The sequence below is a fragment of the Sparus aurata genome, chromosome 6 (assembly GCF_900880675.1).
Source record: "Sparus aurata chromosome 6, fSpaAur1.1, whole genome shotgun sequence".
In the NCBI taxonomy this organism is placed as follows: Eukaryota; Metazoa; Chordata; class Actinopteri; order Spariformes; family Sparidae; genus Sparus; species Sparus aurata.
The window spans coordinates 24,273,731-24,289,806 of NC_044192.1; the positions used below are offsets into that span (position 1 = coordinate 24,273,731).

The window sequence follows — 16,076 nt, forward strand, 5'->3', positions numbered from 1 at the left end:
CACACAAACACACACACGCCCTTTCCGCATTAAGCTATCTGTCTGCCTGCTCTAATGACTAAAATAACCCCCCTGCTCTCTGTTCTCCTTTTCAGGAACACCCTGTTCCCCTGAGCTGTGCTGTGTTTCTATCTTTTTTTGTTTTATGTATGTGTATTTCCAGGCGAGTGAGAGGGGGGACATGCACATAAACAATGTAAATATAAAGTGTGCACATGCATTACTGCATCTACGCCTTTTGAAAACACTCTTTCATAACATGTAAACAGACCTACAGTATCAATATTCCTAAACCACTGCCAACACACGCACTCCATGAGTATAGCTGGTGGGATTATGTGACTGTGGCTGGCATGGCAAGTATGGGGCCCATACCCCTTCCTCTTTGCTGCAACACACACACACACAAACAGCTGTATCTCTTGGGGACAGAACACACCGAACTATTCTGGACGGACAGTCAGATCATTTTCAAACAGTCAGGACTGGTATTAAAAAACTTCCTTTACCAGCTCACATTTGCACCAGTCACAACAGATTGTTTTTGTTACAGGATACAGGGTCTGTGTATGAACACCAGAGTAGATCTCATTTTTATTCAAGTCATTTCATTGGCTGCTGTATTAATGCAGGAAAAGCACCACAGTCACTGAATAGGTGGGTTTTTACCGACAATACACAGATGGACTTTTAAGACAGAGACAGTGACATGAATAAACAGATTCCAGTTACCTGTTTGAGAGGAAAAAGAGTTCACAAGGAGGATTATGCTCTGCTTATGCGGCTGACTACATGCCTGGACGCTGGAGAAAGTGGATGGCAATCTGCAAGGTGGAGGTCATGGGGCAGAGAGAGATGAAGAGAGGCGATGGAGATGTGAAAGGAAACATGAACAGACAAACACAGACAAAAACAAAGGAAGACAAAGAAAAAAAGATGATTGGTTATAAAATGTCACACAGCACAGATGAACAAATGGAATGAATGGCGGCAATATTAAGTATGTGACTGTGACTGATGTCTGGAGCAGCAACAGAGGAGGCAGTGGAGTGTTCAAGTGGGTGAAGCAGCAGGTGTGCAACACACACTGAAGAACTCAGAAAAGAGAATTTCCACGGCGGAAGTAAAGAAGGCAATAGACCATGTTAGACCTGAGTGTAAACACGCAGTCAGTGGTGTGGAGAGACAAAATTCTCAATGGTTTCAAGGCATTATTCCGTGATTCTGTTGCAGGAGACACCTTTGATTCAGTTCAGTTGTTTTTCTTCATACAGTAAATCACATTTTTCAAATGAGAAAAGTTTTGAGGGCAAAGAAATAAAGTTTACTTCATTTTAAGAATTATTTTTTGGAGGGTTTCTGTAATACAAATACCGATCATCCCACTGAATTATAGAGATCATAACACAGCACACTTTTCCTTGTGTTATGAGTTTTAGCATGGTCGAGGTGAAGGGCTGGATGCTGCGAACCAGGACTGCACAAGATGACATTTCAGCACTGACACTGCGATGTGCACATACGCAACAGTCACATTGTGGAACGTACAATGTCAAGTGGCAAGGCAAATTAAATCAGCTCAGCTCTAAATATTAACAATGTTACCAATCATTAGTCTTCCTGCCACTAAGTGGTTGTAACCATGGTGACTTCTGCCCACCGTGACATCACGTGCATAGCCTCTATTGAGCATTTTAAGGTTTTCTTGTGAAGATTTCTGTATTATTTTTTATATCACAATATGCTTATATCACAGAAAACCATAATATTGCAATGTCAGATTTTCTAATATCACACAGCCCTTACGACATTTGCTCCGATATGATCTGTGTCCTCAGATGATCAGTAAATGTAAGCTACAGAGGAGTGTCATTCACAGGCAGTAAGTAAAGGCACACTGTATCTATAAAAACCCTCTGACATGAATTACCATCAACGTTTCTGCTCAGCAACCAACTTTCTGAAGGTCATATGAATGAATCACCACAACTCATCAACATTGTGTGTGAATCACAATGCCTGACACCTTCCAAACACAGTCTATATATAGCTGACCAAGAGAGACCCTTGTCCAGACAGAGGTAATCTGCCAACTCAGTTCACTGTGCTGGATGTGTCCTTTAACTCATAAGACTAATTTCAAGGACTGCCTTCTTTCACCTGCGTAACACTTCAAAAATCAGGGACATCCTGTCTCCAAAATTTGTCCAAACTTTTGTTAGTTCCAAGCTGGGTTTATGCAATTCCCTTCTATCATGCTGCCCAATAAGACTCCCCAGCTTATCCAGAATGCAGCCGCGCCTGTACTGACAAGAATGGTAGCCACCCACCTAGAGCCCGGGTCTGCACCGGACAGATTTCTGTCTGATAAAAGGCAGTTCTCACTCACCACTCTGGGCACATGCTTGAATGTTGGGTTACTGTAAACTAGACAACAGTATGGTCTCTCAGTGAGAAGTGTAACAGGATTATTTTGTTGTAACTCATTGCTAAACAAATACAACTGAGAAAACTTCACTTGCTCCAAGATCATAGAGAAGCGGGTGATGTGAAATTAGCAATATAGGAACAACAATAGGCTATCAGCACTAACACTTTGAGCAATATCTAATCAATGTACAACACAATGAGATTCAGGAAAGACATTCGACCAGCCATCATCAATTATAACCAACGTGCACCACTTCCCCTTTCCTTCCATCAGTTTTCACAACTCCTTGTTTTGTCAGCGGTGAAGCAACTTCCTCTGCAGGAACCCCAGGGAAAGAACAAAAGCTGTTTGTCATACCACCATTTCTTAGACTGACTGAGGCCTAAATCTTTGCCTTGTAATGTTTTGATTTCGACAGCCACATCTTGGACAATACTTAAAGGTTTTAAATTATAGGGCAGACACAACTTATATCAGTTGAAGACTTGTTTACTCGTCTATAAGTAAGAAAACACTGAAAACTAGGCAGAATTATGGCTGTTGTTAACATTAGTGAACAAAGACATGATACTGATGTCAATATGTAATTTATTTGTTTGTATTTACGAATAGCACTTGAGTAAAGTATTGGATATAAGTAATATTCTGGTAAAAATGGAAATACTCAAGTAAAGTACAAGCAGCTCAAAATTGTATTTAAGTGTAGTACTTGAGCAGATGAACTTGAAATAATAATAATAATAACCAAAAACTATTTTTGGTGCTGACTAGTGAGGTTGGAAAAGTTTCATCGACTACTTAACTAATCATGCACACACATCCTAAATATCCTAAATCCTAGTAATCTTAGTATCATTAGTAAATTTTGCCCAGTGAGGAGTCAGTAGGTCTATTCCCTGTCTAACCAGACTGGTTAGACACATAGAAGGCCATGGGGTGCACATACAAGTCACTTACAGGACATTTACTAACAGTGACATTTGCACATGCAGGTATACACACTCGGATCAGTACAGTCAACCGGTTGTGGCAGGTGCAGTGCTATCAGCTGATAGCAGCACTCCTAACTTACAAAAGAGCTCCAAACACATCTCAGTTTTCCATTATTACTTCTTAAATTGATGCGTTTTGGCACATAGGAAACATAGAGAACTGTTGTATTTCATGTAGATTCTTTCATTTCATATCAATCTGACATTTTGCCTCCATGTAAAATACAAATATTACATTGCTAAATAATGCATTGATGAGTCTAGATCATATCCTGTTTCTGTTCTTGAAAAGGTCAAAAAGTAGTATTTAACAAAAAGGTCACTGTTGACTGTATTTAACCAATGCTGCCTCCGTTGCTGCAATGCCATCTACTTGAGGATCTGCAAGTTACTATATACACTTTAAACAAAAACTCTTCAGATAGCCTCAGTTTGATCAGCATGAACAGAGCTCAGATTGACAGCATCATATCCAACAGCCAGGCAGGGAGTAACACTAGTGCAGTATATATGAATTCTAGATTCTTACCAGTAACTCTCCAACTATCCCAAAGACAACATAGTGTATCCAAGAGAAATCCTCTTCTCCACGTGCTAACAACACACTCACTGACAGAGACAGTTTACTTGCCGGACCCGACCAACGACTGCCTTCATGTGCCGGTTCACCGGCTGTGACGCCACTCCTCCTTCCACTGTTACAGTAAGCTGAGTGACACTCACTATTAGTCACTTACCTCCCTTGCTCTAACCACCAGTTCAGCTTCCTATTCCTCCTCCTCCCACTCTCCTCCTCTTCCCCCAAATTAGCCTGAATGCCCCAGTCTGGGGTAACAACAACGAGAGCCCTGTGTCCAGTAGACCCGTCTCACTCTTGCTCTCTTTTGCTCTAATGTGGAACTCCCCCTTCAGTCCTAAAGCGGTGTATATCATTTACACACAGCGACACCTACACATGTGCGTGCTTAAACACCCATAAGCCCTGGAAGCAATTCCTTTTTCCCCTGCAAGGTCACTGTGTTTTTAGTTATGTGGTGGTGAATCAGCACATTTACTTCTTTAAACGCACTCCCACACACAGTCGCCCTGTCACAAACCTGTCTGCTTAGATGGCAACACAACAGATAACTAGATTATAGTGTACACTAAGGCTATAACTATCATTTTCACTGTCAATTAATCTGCCAGTTATTTTCAGGATTAATCTTTTAGTCCATAACATGTCAAAACATTGTCCCAAACCCAAAGACTCCTCATATACTGTCCTAAATGACAAAGAAAAGCAACAAATCCTTAGACACAAGAAGCAGGAACCACCAAAGATTTGACATTTTTGCTTGAAAAATGACTGAATGGTCAATTATTATTAAAATAGTTGACTGGGGGCGCCCATTAGCTCAGTCGGTAGAGCGGGCGTCCCACTTGCAGAGGCCCCTTTCCTCACTACAGCGGCCCGGGTTTCAAGTCCGACCCGTGGCCATTTGCTGCATGTCACTCCCCCCCCTCTCAGCTGGTTTCCTGTCATCTCTGAGCTGTCCTATCATTAAAGCCAAAAAAATACTTCAAAAAAAATAGTTGACTAAATGATCAATAAGTCATTGCAGCTCTACTATACACAACCGTGAGTACAGGAAACAACATCATATCTGTTGTCATAGATAACGTGTGTCCATTTATTAAAAACGTATACATCATCATTCCATAACACTACAGTTGTTCTCATTTACGGAAAGCTATGGCCACTGCATTCTTAAGAGGTTATTAAATGGGTGTAGGAATTACGCGAAGAAAAATCCCAAACTGGTGGCATTTTGAAAAACATGCACAGGTGAGGCGACCACAGAGCCCTGAATCACAGCCGACAGCTCATGACTGACTCAAATAGATCTTAATACATTTTGTAAAAGTCACAGTGACACTCCTGATTAACTGTGATGCTTTTAGAACATTCAAACGACTGAAACAATACAGAATATCCCAGATGGATACACCACTGGATGAAATGTCATGAATCACTGAGATGAACAAGCTTGGAGAGAACCAGAATACATAAAACAGATTACATAATCATCATCATTTTTTTTTTCTCACAAAAACAAAACAGAAACGGGAACTGTATTTCAGTAAAGTAACAGAAAAAAATGATGGCATTAGATTACAGATACATTCAGTAAAACAGGGATTATTAACAGGGTTACACTTTTAAATAATGAATTATATTATTTTTCGTTATTAAGACTAATTAAAATTCATGCGATGGATATTTTCTGTTCTTTATGTGTTTATGTCCAGTGCTGAAGTAATCCAGAAGTGACTGAAAGTAGATAGTTACATTACTTCAACATTGCGATACTTGGATTATGTCACTAACTACATTTTTTATCACATAATTAGTAACCAAATCATTTTATGAATTCATTTTTAAAATTAACCTTCCCAAACACGGAGATGAATCAGTAACAAGAAATCTTACTCATAAACTACATTTGTCTCTGTATATTAGAACAAGATCAAAGGCATATCGCAATGATCCTTTTGACAATTAATGATGAAAAGTACTTTAAAAAACTATACTTTGTATCTAAAGCAGGGCTGCAGGACTCTATTGAGCTGACAGACTAGTGAGTTCAATTTAAAAATAAACTTTCTATGACAGTTGTTGTTCACAAGAAACAGTAGTCACTCTGTTAATCACTCAAGCCTCTCCTCTTCGTCAGGCTTATACACTCATTTTTATGCATGCACAAACAAAAACAGACAAACAAACACAGATTAGTGTCTCGACATTCTCTATCAGAGAGATACACACAGAGACATTTCTCCAACAACAGACAACAAACTTAAGAGACATGAAGACAACTGCTTGCTGACAGACCCATTAGCCTCCTAGTGGTGATATCATGCATATTAGCAGAATATTTGAACATGTGGAGATGTTGTACATGTACAGTACAGGTCCAAAATAAGGAGGAATATTTCAGATAAAATAATTGAGACATTAAAAAAGTTGTCATCTGTTAACCTCTTTAAGAAGTTGCTCCTACTGTTTTTGACCATGAAAAGTGGGTCTATCACTGTATCACTGATGTAATCTGTCCCTATTAAAACTTACTGTGAGCTCAACTCATTAAACAACAATACAGAGTGACCAGCTTTAAAATCAATCAGCAAATCAATCTGCATCCGCCTCAGTTTGTCACACATACAGTATGTCCATGTAAACATACTGCCAAGGCCAAATGCACTGTGTCCATTATGTGCAGTTGTTCGTTCGATGCATCCTCTGTGTGTGACATGAGTTGTGGTTTTGGTGAGAAGCATAGCCATCTTAGTTTTACTCCATCTCATGCCTTTCTTCCATCTTGATGTGTATTATATGCCCGCCATCCTGTATCCCTGAATACAGAGACACAAACACTGGTATCAAAGTGCCACTCAGCTAGTTGTGCCTATCACAACAGAGGAGAACACAGACCAGCGTGGTTCAGCAGTGCCTGGCTGACAAGCATCCCTTGTTTGTACACAAAGCAGTCAACAGTGGGCCAGCTCCAGTTCTCATAGTGAACGCAGTGTATTTACTGTGCTATTTTGGTCCCGGGGCAGGACCCCTCCAGGCCCAAAGCTCATTGGTTGGGAAAGCTGTGATCCTGTCGCGTCAGGCAAATCATAAGGCGTATGTGTAGGAGGAGAAACCATTGACCAAGACAGCTTTGTACTCTTTTGACAATGGCCAATGGAGGAGGCAGGACCAAAAAACACACATGCACACACACACACACACACACACACACACACACACACACACACACACACATAGGTCCACTTAACTGGCACACAAACAAACACCCAAGACCCTCTTCTGCTTGTCCACCGGGCAAGATTCCCTTAGTTTACTCCCTCGGTCACCATGGTTGCAAAGAGGTTGAAAACAAATACAACATTCAAGACCATCATTTTAGCTCTATTCAAAGTGTTGGGATGACCATGTTGATATGTCTGAGTAAAGTTTGATCCAGCTGTGGGTTATCTCTCTGTTAAGTAGGACAAACAGTGCTGTCAATATATAGCACACAAGTTATAAGTAGGATCACATGCGATGGGGTCAACAATTCAACCATTTAATACTATAACATGTCCTAACATTGCAAAATGTTGTTAGTATGATATTTATCACATATATATTGCTGAAATGCAAATATCAATTATTACCATTGCTGATTTATTTGCCAATTATTTTCATGATCATTTGATTAATGTTTTAGTCTATAAAATGTAAAAGAGGCTCATGACTTCTGTCTGAAAGGCTGTTTAAGCTCCTGTCTCTTTAAGGCCCCTTTTCCTGAAAACCCTGTCTCCTGATTGGTCAGCTCACACATGCCTGAGTCAGCGCGGGTAACAACAAGACAACAAGAGAGCAGATGTGATCATTCAACTCTTAACGTGCCAAATTAGCCGCTAGGAATACATTATGCAAATGTCTGACTCTGATGAGGCGTTTCAGGAGCTGTGTTTTTCTTTGGGAAAGTGGAGCGTCTGTTGGACCTTTTAAACTTTCAAGTTCTTCTACATTCACAAGAACCTACTTCATATTAAACAATGATGGAAAGGAAAAATAAATGAAAAAGTATAATACAAACCCCAATTCCAATGAAGTTTGGACGTTTTGTAAATCGCAAATAAAAACAGAATACAATGATTTGCAAATCCTTTCCAATTTAAATTCAGTTGAATACACTACAAAGACAAGATATTTAATATTCAAACTGATAAACTTCATTGTTTTTTTGCAAATATACTCTCATTTTGAATTGGATATCTGCAGCATGTTCCAAAATAGCTGGGACGGGGGCAACAAAAGACTGGGAAAGTTGAAGAATGCTTAAAAAACACCTGTTTGGAACATTCCACAGGAGAACTGGTTAATTGAAAACAGGTGAGTGCCATGATTGGGTATAAAAGGAGCATCCCCGAAAGGCTCAATCGTTCACAAGCAAGAATGGGGCGAGGTTGTGAACAACTGTGTGAGCAAAAAGTCTTACAGTTTAAAGGAGTCATCACCTGGTTTTTTACATATCCAGTCCCTCTAGGATCGCTTTGGATCAATTCTTAAAACTTATTAGAAAAAAAAAAATAAAAAAAAAATCAAACATAGAGCTTGTTCTGACACTTTTTCATACCGCGACTTTCTCACGCGAGATTATGCGCGAGGTTTTGACCAGTCCGGATGTGCATTGTATTAATATGTAATGAGGCGCGCGTTGATTGGCCGCAGGAAGGACAGAGCCGGAATGGGGGGCGAGCCTGAGCCAGAGTCGGAAACCGAACGGGAGAGTGAAGAGGCAGAGACGGTGGAAGATACACGTTTACAGCAGGATGTCTCTGAATGGTAAATTCTTTTTTTTCCGTCTTACTTTTCACACTCATGTTTTACAGACTCCAGCTTTTCAGGCAAGTTTCAACAGAGGTCCGACACCAATATGCATGATTTAACGAGAGAAATTGCGATTTCCGGGTGATGACTCCTTTAAGAACGTTTCTAAATGTACAATTCCAAGAAATTGAGGGATTTCATCATCTACTGTCCATAATATCACCAAAAGATTCAGAGAATCTGGAGAAAACTCTGCATGTAAGCAGCAAGGCCAAAAACCAACACTGAATGACCGTGAGCTTTGATCCTTCAGGCGGCACTGCATTAAAAACCGACATCATTCTGTCAAGGATATTACCACATTGGCTCAGGAACACTTTGGAAAACCGCTGTCAGTTAACACAGTTTGTCACTACATCTACGAGTGCAAGTTAAAACTCTACAATGCAAAGCAAAAGCCCTATATCAACAACATCCAGAAATGGCGCCGGCTTCTCTGGGCTCAAGCTCATCTGAGATGTACTGAAGCAAAGTGGAAAAGTGTGCTGTGGTCTGACGAGTGCACATTTCAAATTGTTTCTGGAAATCATGGACTACGTGTCCTCCGGGCCAAAGAGAAAAGGACCATCAAGACTGTTATCAGTGCAAAGTTCAAAAGCCAGCATCTGTGATGGTATGGGGCTGTGTTAGCGCCCATGGCATTGGTTACATGCACATCTGTGAAGGCACATCAATGCTGAAAGGTTCATACAGGTTTTGGAGCAACAAATGCTGCCATCCAAGCAACTTTTGCTTGGATGGCAGCATATGCTCTTTTGGAACGTGTTGCAGGCATCAAATTCAAAATGAGTGAATATTTGCAAATAAACATTAAAGTTTATTATTTTGAACATTAAATATCTTGTCTTTGTAGTGTATTCAATTGAATATAAGTTGAAAAGGATTTGCAAATCATTGTATTCTGTTTTTATTTACATTTTACACAACGTCCCAACTTCATTGGAATTAGGGTTTGTAGATCTCCTTTCATCAACTAATTGTTGCAGTTCAAACACACTTAATCTGGACACACTCTGCATCATTTTACAGACATGATCTTCTACCTCAGCCTTAAATATGTGGCATCTTTTCCTACAAAAAATAAGAATCCATGGACACACAATGGTGAGTTTGCAAGTATGTATCGAGCAGTGGTTCAATATCTATTTGTCAGGACCTGTTTTCCACTAAAATAATGTATGCTTACTGAAGAAAAATTACTTCCTCATTCTGTAAGCGTTACATAATATGACCTGAGGTGACCTCATGAGAATTAAGGCTGCTGTCAGTGGTTGAATGACACACATCACCTGCCATCCCTGATGACATTAACCACATAAAGGGAACCCTTATTTTCATTCCATGGATGTTTGTTTTGTTCCTTGATTTCTAAGAAATACACTGAGATCTAGAGTCGCTGTATTATATGAGCTGCTAAAGCTAGATGTCCCAATCACAACGCCACCAGATGTTTATTTATAGAGTAGCCTTTTTCCATTCGGAGCACATAAATTAACCTTTAGTAATACTGAGTAAACAATACATGGAGTTCTGTGTGCTTGTGTGCGTTTTTTGTGTGTGATAGAGAAGGAGCAGTACAAAAACCAGCCAACCTGCCGCACAGCATTTCTTGTTGCATGGATGACAAACAACCTGTACAGTTAGATGGAATGGAAAGCATTTGTGAAATGACTTGTGAGATAAAGTTCACACACACACACAAAATGAATTCCCAACAGGAAGCATAGAACCAAAACCTGATCTTAAATTTCTGCTATCCGTCACCCCAGCTCTTACTGACTCTCTAGCTTCACTCGTTTCAGTGAAAAAGAATTTCAGAACTCATCACAAAGACTGTGGCTGCCTTCTGAGCCATCCAGAGAGACAAGAGAGAGAGAATGACAGAGAGAGAGTGAGCGCAGCATTAGAAAGAACTAAACACACAGGAAGAGTTTAAGGAGGGCTCAAAAGGGATAATCAGTTTGTTAACGGGAGAACTTTCTCCTGTGTGTATTTCTGTGTGTGTGCACCAGTTCAGCTTCAATTTTGACCAAAAGGGGGTGCAGACAAAGGAATGCTATGTCTTCATACATAGAAGCACACTCATATCTTTATACAGTATATTGAATTGCCACTGCTTATCATTCTGCCATGGACTACACTAACAGGAAGAGATTATTCGGTAACAAATGTCAATAACCTCATGAAGAGTACAGCATGCTGCCACCAAAACTGTTGTTGTGGTCGTCAGATGTATTAATCCCAGCAAATAACGACACAAATCAGAAAAGTGCAATTGATTGAAGAGAGCGCAATCATTCAGATGTTCAGCTCAGATATCACGAATAATCTACAAATGTTTCACTGCCAGTATGATGTTAAACATTGATCAAGGACGGTTTCCTCCTGTCATATCTGTGAAATAAAATCAGCTGTGCAAGTAAACACAGTAGTCATGCCACACAACAGAAAATGTTGAGCTGATTTTGAAAGTGCAAAAGGTTACATTTCTTTTTTCTTCCTCTTTTAGTTCAATAACAGTTGACAAACACGGATATCGCAAAGGTGCTTTCCAACAACAATTAAATATAGCTTTCTGTTAAAATTATGAAAAATTCTGAGTTAAAACTTGCAAAAAACACCAGACTTGCTCCCGGGGTACAGACGTGAGACCCTGAAACATATCCTGTTTGAGACTAGTTCAGTTTTCTTGCAATATAAACAGAGAAAATGAAATGCCCTTTAGGTGAAATGCAAAATAATGGAAAGTCTGGGAGCGCCCAAGTGTTTAAAGTGACAGAAAGTTTGATTCTTATAAATCTAAATATATAAATACATGTTTTTGGCCACATTTAAAAGGACAGTTTAGCATGGTGGAAAAAACTGAATGAGAAGGAAAGAAAAAGAGGGGATGCGGTTCCACAGGCTATGGGTGACAGCAAGGATCCTCATTTGCCTTCAGAAAAAGAAGCTTCAGGTAAAATTATAAATGTAAAAGAGCAGGAAAGTCTGGGGATGTCAGAATTACACACATATGAATGCGCCAGGCTATTGAGAATCTTGCAATCTTACATCAAAACCTAATGTATCATTCTGAAATTAAAGTCAAGTGTCATCAACTTGAATGGAAGGGAAGATTGTTACCACCTTATTCCAAGCCTCTGTGATACCTTACGCAAAACTCTGGGTGTGACTTCTGCCATTTTGACAAAAGCGGTACGACACCAGTGCCAGCCGTTGTAAAGATCTTTGCTAGCACATAACGGAGGCATGTGCATTTGTTTTGGAATCAAGTGATAGAGAGACCACAGGATAGTTTGCGATGAGGCCATGTATTTGAATGCTAATAACACTATTATTATTACTTAGCCCACTTAGCGAAATGCTTAATAACATTTGGAAGGGCTGCTGGTGCATCAGCTATTAAGATACTTTGTTACTTGCACTAGTTCTGATGCGCACCAGAAAGATCAACCACAATCATTTGCTCAGTAACCTCCCCAGGAAACTCATAGCTATTTCTGAATGATCAAGATGAACGATGAAGAGAATTGCACCCTGTGATGGAGCCTTGTGTGAGCCTGAGCAAAGTGAAAGAGGACAGTAAAACTGTCCTCCTTAACAAAATAAAAAAAGGTAAATACAACAAGAGCTGAGAAGTGAGGTTTGGCAAAACAAAAGCCGATGTTAGATTCAAGATGTGTTTTTTAGCACATGTCATTCCATGAGTCATCGGTGGTTCATAAAAGATGATTTGGTTCCACATGACACCTTCAAATCAAACCGAAACCGAATAAAATTGTTGGTGAGTATTAACAGCCTTTCTGTTTTTATTGCCTGTCGTCTTAAAACCACCAGAAAGAACACTAGGAATTATATGGAGCAGAACCAGTTACAGGGAGCCCTGAGGCCATAATATGAAGAGAGCAGGCTGCAGAGTTTGTGTGAGCATTTTGTGCAGGGGTTAAACATAAGCAAAACACAACATCGATCTTATCATCAATCTTCAAGGCTGTTTTGAGCCTTAAAAATTCTCATTTTCTTAAACCAACTCAAGAATCATTTCAAGGTATTTTACAAAACACAGCAACAGACAACTTCTTACAAGAAGTGAAACTGCAGGGGAAACAAGTGATTGCTTCATATCATTCATATATTTCACTTGTTTCAAGAAACAAGGAACAAGATTTTGAGAGAATTACACTGAGATTCGACGACGGTCTTAGTGTGGCAACAGTAAATCTTATCTGAGAATACAGACTAACAACTTTAAAAGGAGAACAAATATAACTCTTTGAAATTTGTTGTGGCTTTCTGAGAGAGCTAAAGTCACACAGAACTACAACTGCCGACCCCTGCAGTTCACACTAACAAGCACATTGTCCAAACACACAGGGCAGCTGCAGTGTGTGTGCTCACGGATTCAGCTGAGACACCGCTCTTACAGAGCAAAGAGACACTGTGCAAGTCCATCACTACTGTCTTCAGACAAAAGAGGACATGAAACAGTGGAGTGGAGATAAGATGAGGAAGTGGAGTCACACATTCAGCACATGCCCCGAAACGTCCCACCCACACTCACCTCTGATGGATCATGGGTCATGTTGTCATACAGCACATGCCAAGCCGTCATTCCTCTGGTTTAAAAAGTCCGACCGTAAATGACAAGCTGATGTGGTAATATGTTTGGTCTTTTTCTTATTTTTAAGGGAAATCCAGTCCTGCGTACAGACAGTTCCTCATTCAGCTTTTCCTGGTCTAGTTGCAAAGAAAAGTGTCCAGGTCACGGGTGATCTGTCCATATGGCAAACGGACGAAGCTGTGTTTACACACACCTGATGCTCTTTCACACTAGAGTACATCCACTGAGCTTAGAGAGTGTGCATGTGTGTGTCCACCGCTGCCTCTTTTGTTTACCTGAAGAAAATTAACCCCATCCCCAACACTTACAAGCGGACATGAGTCCAATGAGGCTGAAAATATGACACACACACACACACACACACAGACACACACACAGACACACACACACACTCTCTCTTTTCCAGACACCCAGCACAGAGAATGCAATGCTTCTTTGCAATGCTAATTTGTGCACTTTTGATCAGATATTCACACAAACCAGGAAAGAAAAAGGCTCCAATACCAGCCAGCAGTTTGTTAGATATCAAGATATTATTTTGAACAGTTAAAGTCAACTCAACAAGTGGTCAACTCTCCTGTAACGTTTCAGTGCTTGTAACCTTAGCTGTTTGCCTTTGCTGACCATTGGAGCAGGTTGCCACTGTGCTATTAGAGAGAGTGTGATCAGTATGTCTGGCCTCACTGCTGCTCTACATACTGGCCGCTCACCTTTGACCTTGCTGACAGTAACCTCACGGCTCAGTATGTTAACTAAACCCTGACCTTTCATACTGGGTGCACTCCATAACCCCACCGTCTCCTCTACATGTCCCATTCTGCACACACACACTTGTTTTGTATGTATGTGCGCAGTGATTTTGGAAAATCTGGGAAGATACCGATGTTTACGATAACAATTTGGCCAGTAGCTTATGTCAATGAATCTTGTTTGTTGTTTTGTATTTTTTTTTGTTTTTATTTGTTCTTGAATTGCGAAATTAATTCTTATGTGCCAAACCAGTTGCTAAGAAGCAGGCACGTTGTTAGTCCTGGGCACTCGGGGCTATAGCCCCGGATGTTTTGGGAATAGCCCTGGATCTCTGTGCCTTGAAAAAAAAAAACAAATATAATTGCCTAATGATGAAAATAGCACCAAAGGTTTTTATGTGGTTGCATATCGAACGGCCAGCAGCCACAAATGCAGCGTTTATAGTAGTTAGTTATTATGGATATACAGAGGTTCTTAGGAAAAAGAAGGCAGCCAGAGCAAGAACACGTTGAGACTGAGACGTCATTTCCCCCAACCCCTGATAATACTTCGATCAGCTCAGGTTCGTGAAAAATGTAATTGTGGTCGTGGGTGTAGTCTGGGTGTGTAGTCTCTGTTAAATGACGTTGTTTTTTTTTTCTTAATACCTACAAAGCCAACTGTAGGCCTAATTCAGATAGACAATGAAGCAAAGAAATTATAACAGTGAATGTTCTACCTGCTCTAATAGCCTATGCACACAGCACAGGTCTTATTACTTATGCTCCATTTTAGCTCCAGGCTCTTTAAGGCATCGCTCTTGAAAAACCCAATGTGCTCTGATTGGTCAGCTCTCAAAGGCCTGAGCAAACATCGCACACCATGTTTCCATATCAGCTCTGCCGGTGTTGCTGAAGAAATGGCTGAGGGCAGTGACTGTGTTAGAACATGACATCAGAATTTTAGTTTCTGATAGCTCGTTTGAAGGCACACACTCTGAAGATGCGGGCTGTGTCCATATCTGTGGATTAAAGCCAACTTTGGAAGTCATGGAATTCAAATGTCGATATATTTACCCATAAATACCCATTACTTGCCATTACTCCTCAAATATTTTTGTCAAACACAAAGGTATATAATGAAGGCAAGTTATTTAACAGTAACAACAAACTTTATCGTCTGAAATGACACCAGAGCACTTAAAAAGGAAACTTGCTATGCATTATAATATCTGTTTTCATACATTCACAGTAGTTACATAGCTAGTTATATAGCACCTAGGCCTGTTATATAATCAAAAAAACACCTGAAAATCTCACTTTCTGGACCTTTAAAGCCTCTCACCTCACAGGATACTGTGTTAACTAGCAGGCAGCTGATATCTCCAACAATGCCTGATTTTGATTACTTCAGAAACATTCTTAAAGACATTATGTAAACACATCACGAGGCACATGATAAAATTACAATACAATAATTACAAGAAATTGGTTTATTGATACATGGTAGCACTGCATTACTCTGACAGCTACGGCTGAACCATGTGCCAATGTTGCTGCACAGCAGATCTCTCCTTTTGATCTGGTTACATAACGGGAATGTTTTTTTTCATTCATGGATTCACTAGAAATGAGGAGGAGGAAGATGAAGACAGTGACAGAGAGACAGACCGGAAAGAGACAGTGGGAGAGCGGTCTTGTGTGTTTCCAGGAGAACAGTAATTCAGATCCAACCTATGATGACATAACTGGTGTTAAACTAGCTCAAGTGCAACAACAACTGTTATGTGGAAAGATACTCACTCCTGCAGTATCCATATCAACAACTCATTCACAGACTGTGTGTCTTAATACTGGTTAGCAAAAAAAAGGT

The 16,076-nt window shown here is 40.1% G+C and overlaps 1 protein-coding gene across 14 annotated transcripts in view; it reads right to left on the minus strand.

Annotated features, from left to right (window-relative positions):
* The window catches only part of tfeb (transcription factor EB), a 37,246-nt gene that overhangs the window by 19,244 nt on the left and 1,926 nt on the right, over nt 1–16,076 (minus strand). For 5 of the 14 annotated variants that reach the window (XM_030420812.1, XM_030420811.1, XM_030420808.1 and 2 more), the window contains exons 1-2: nt 3,953–4,153; nt 733–824 (exon numbers count right to left, since the gene is read on the minus strand). The exons of 2 other annotated variants lie outside the window; for them this stretch is intronic. The gene's annotated coding sequence lies outside the window, so the exon portion shown is untranslated. 7 more of the 14 variants (XM_030420813.1, XM_030420804.1, XM_030420815.1 and 4 more) reach the window with 5 other exon arrangements.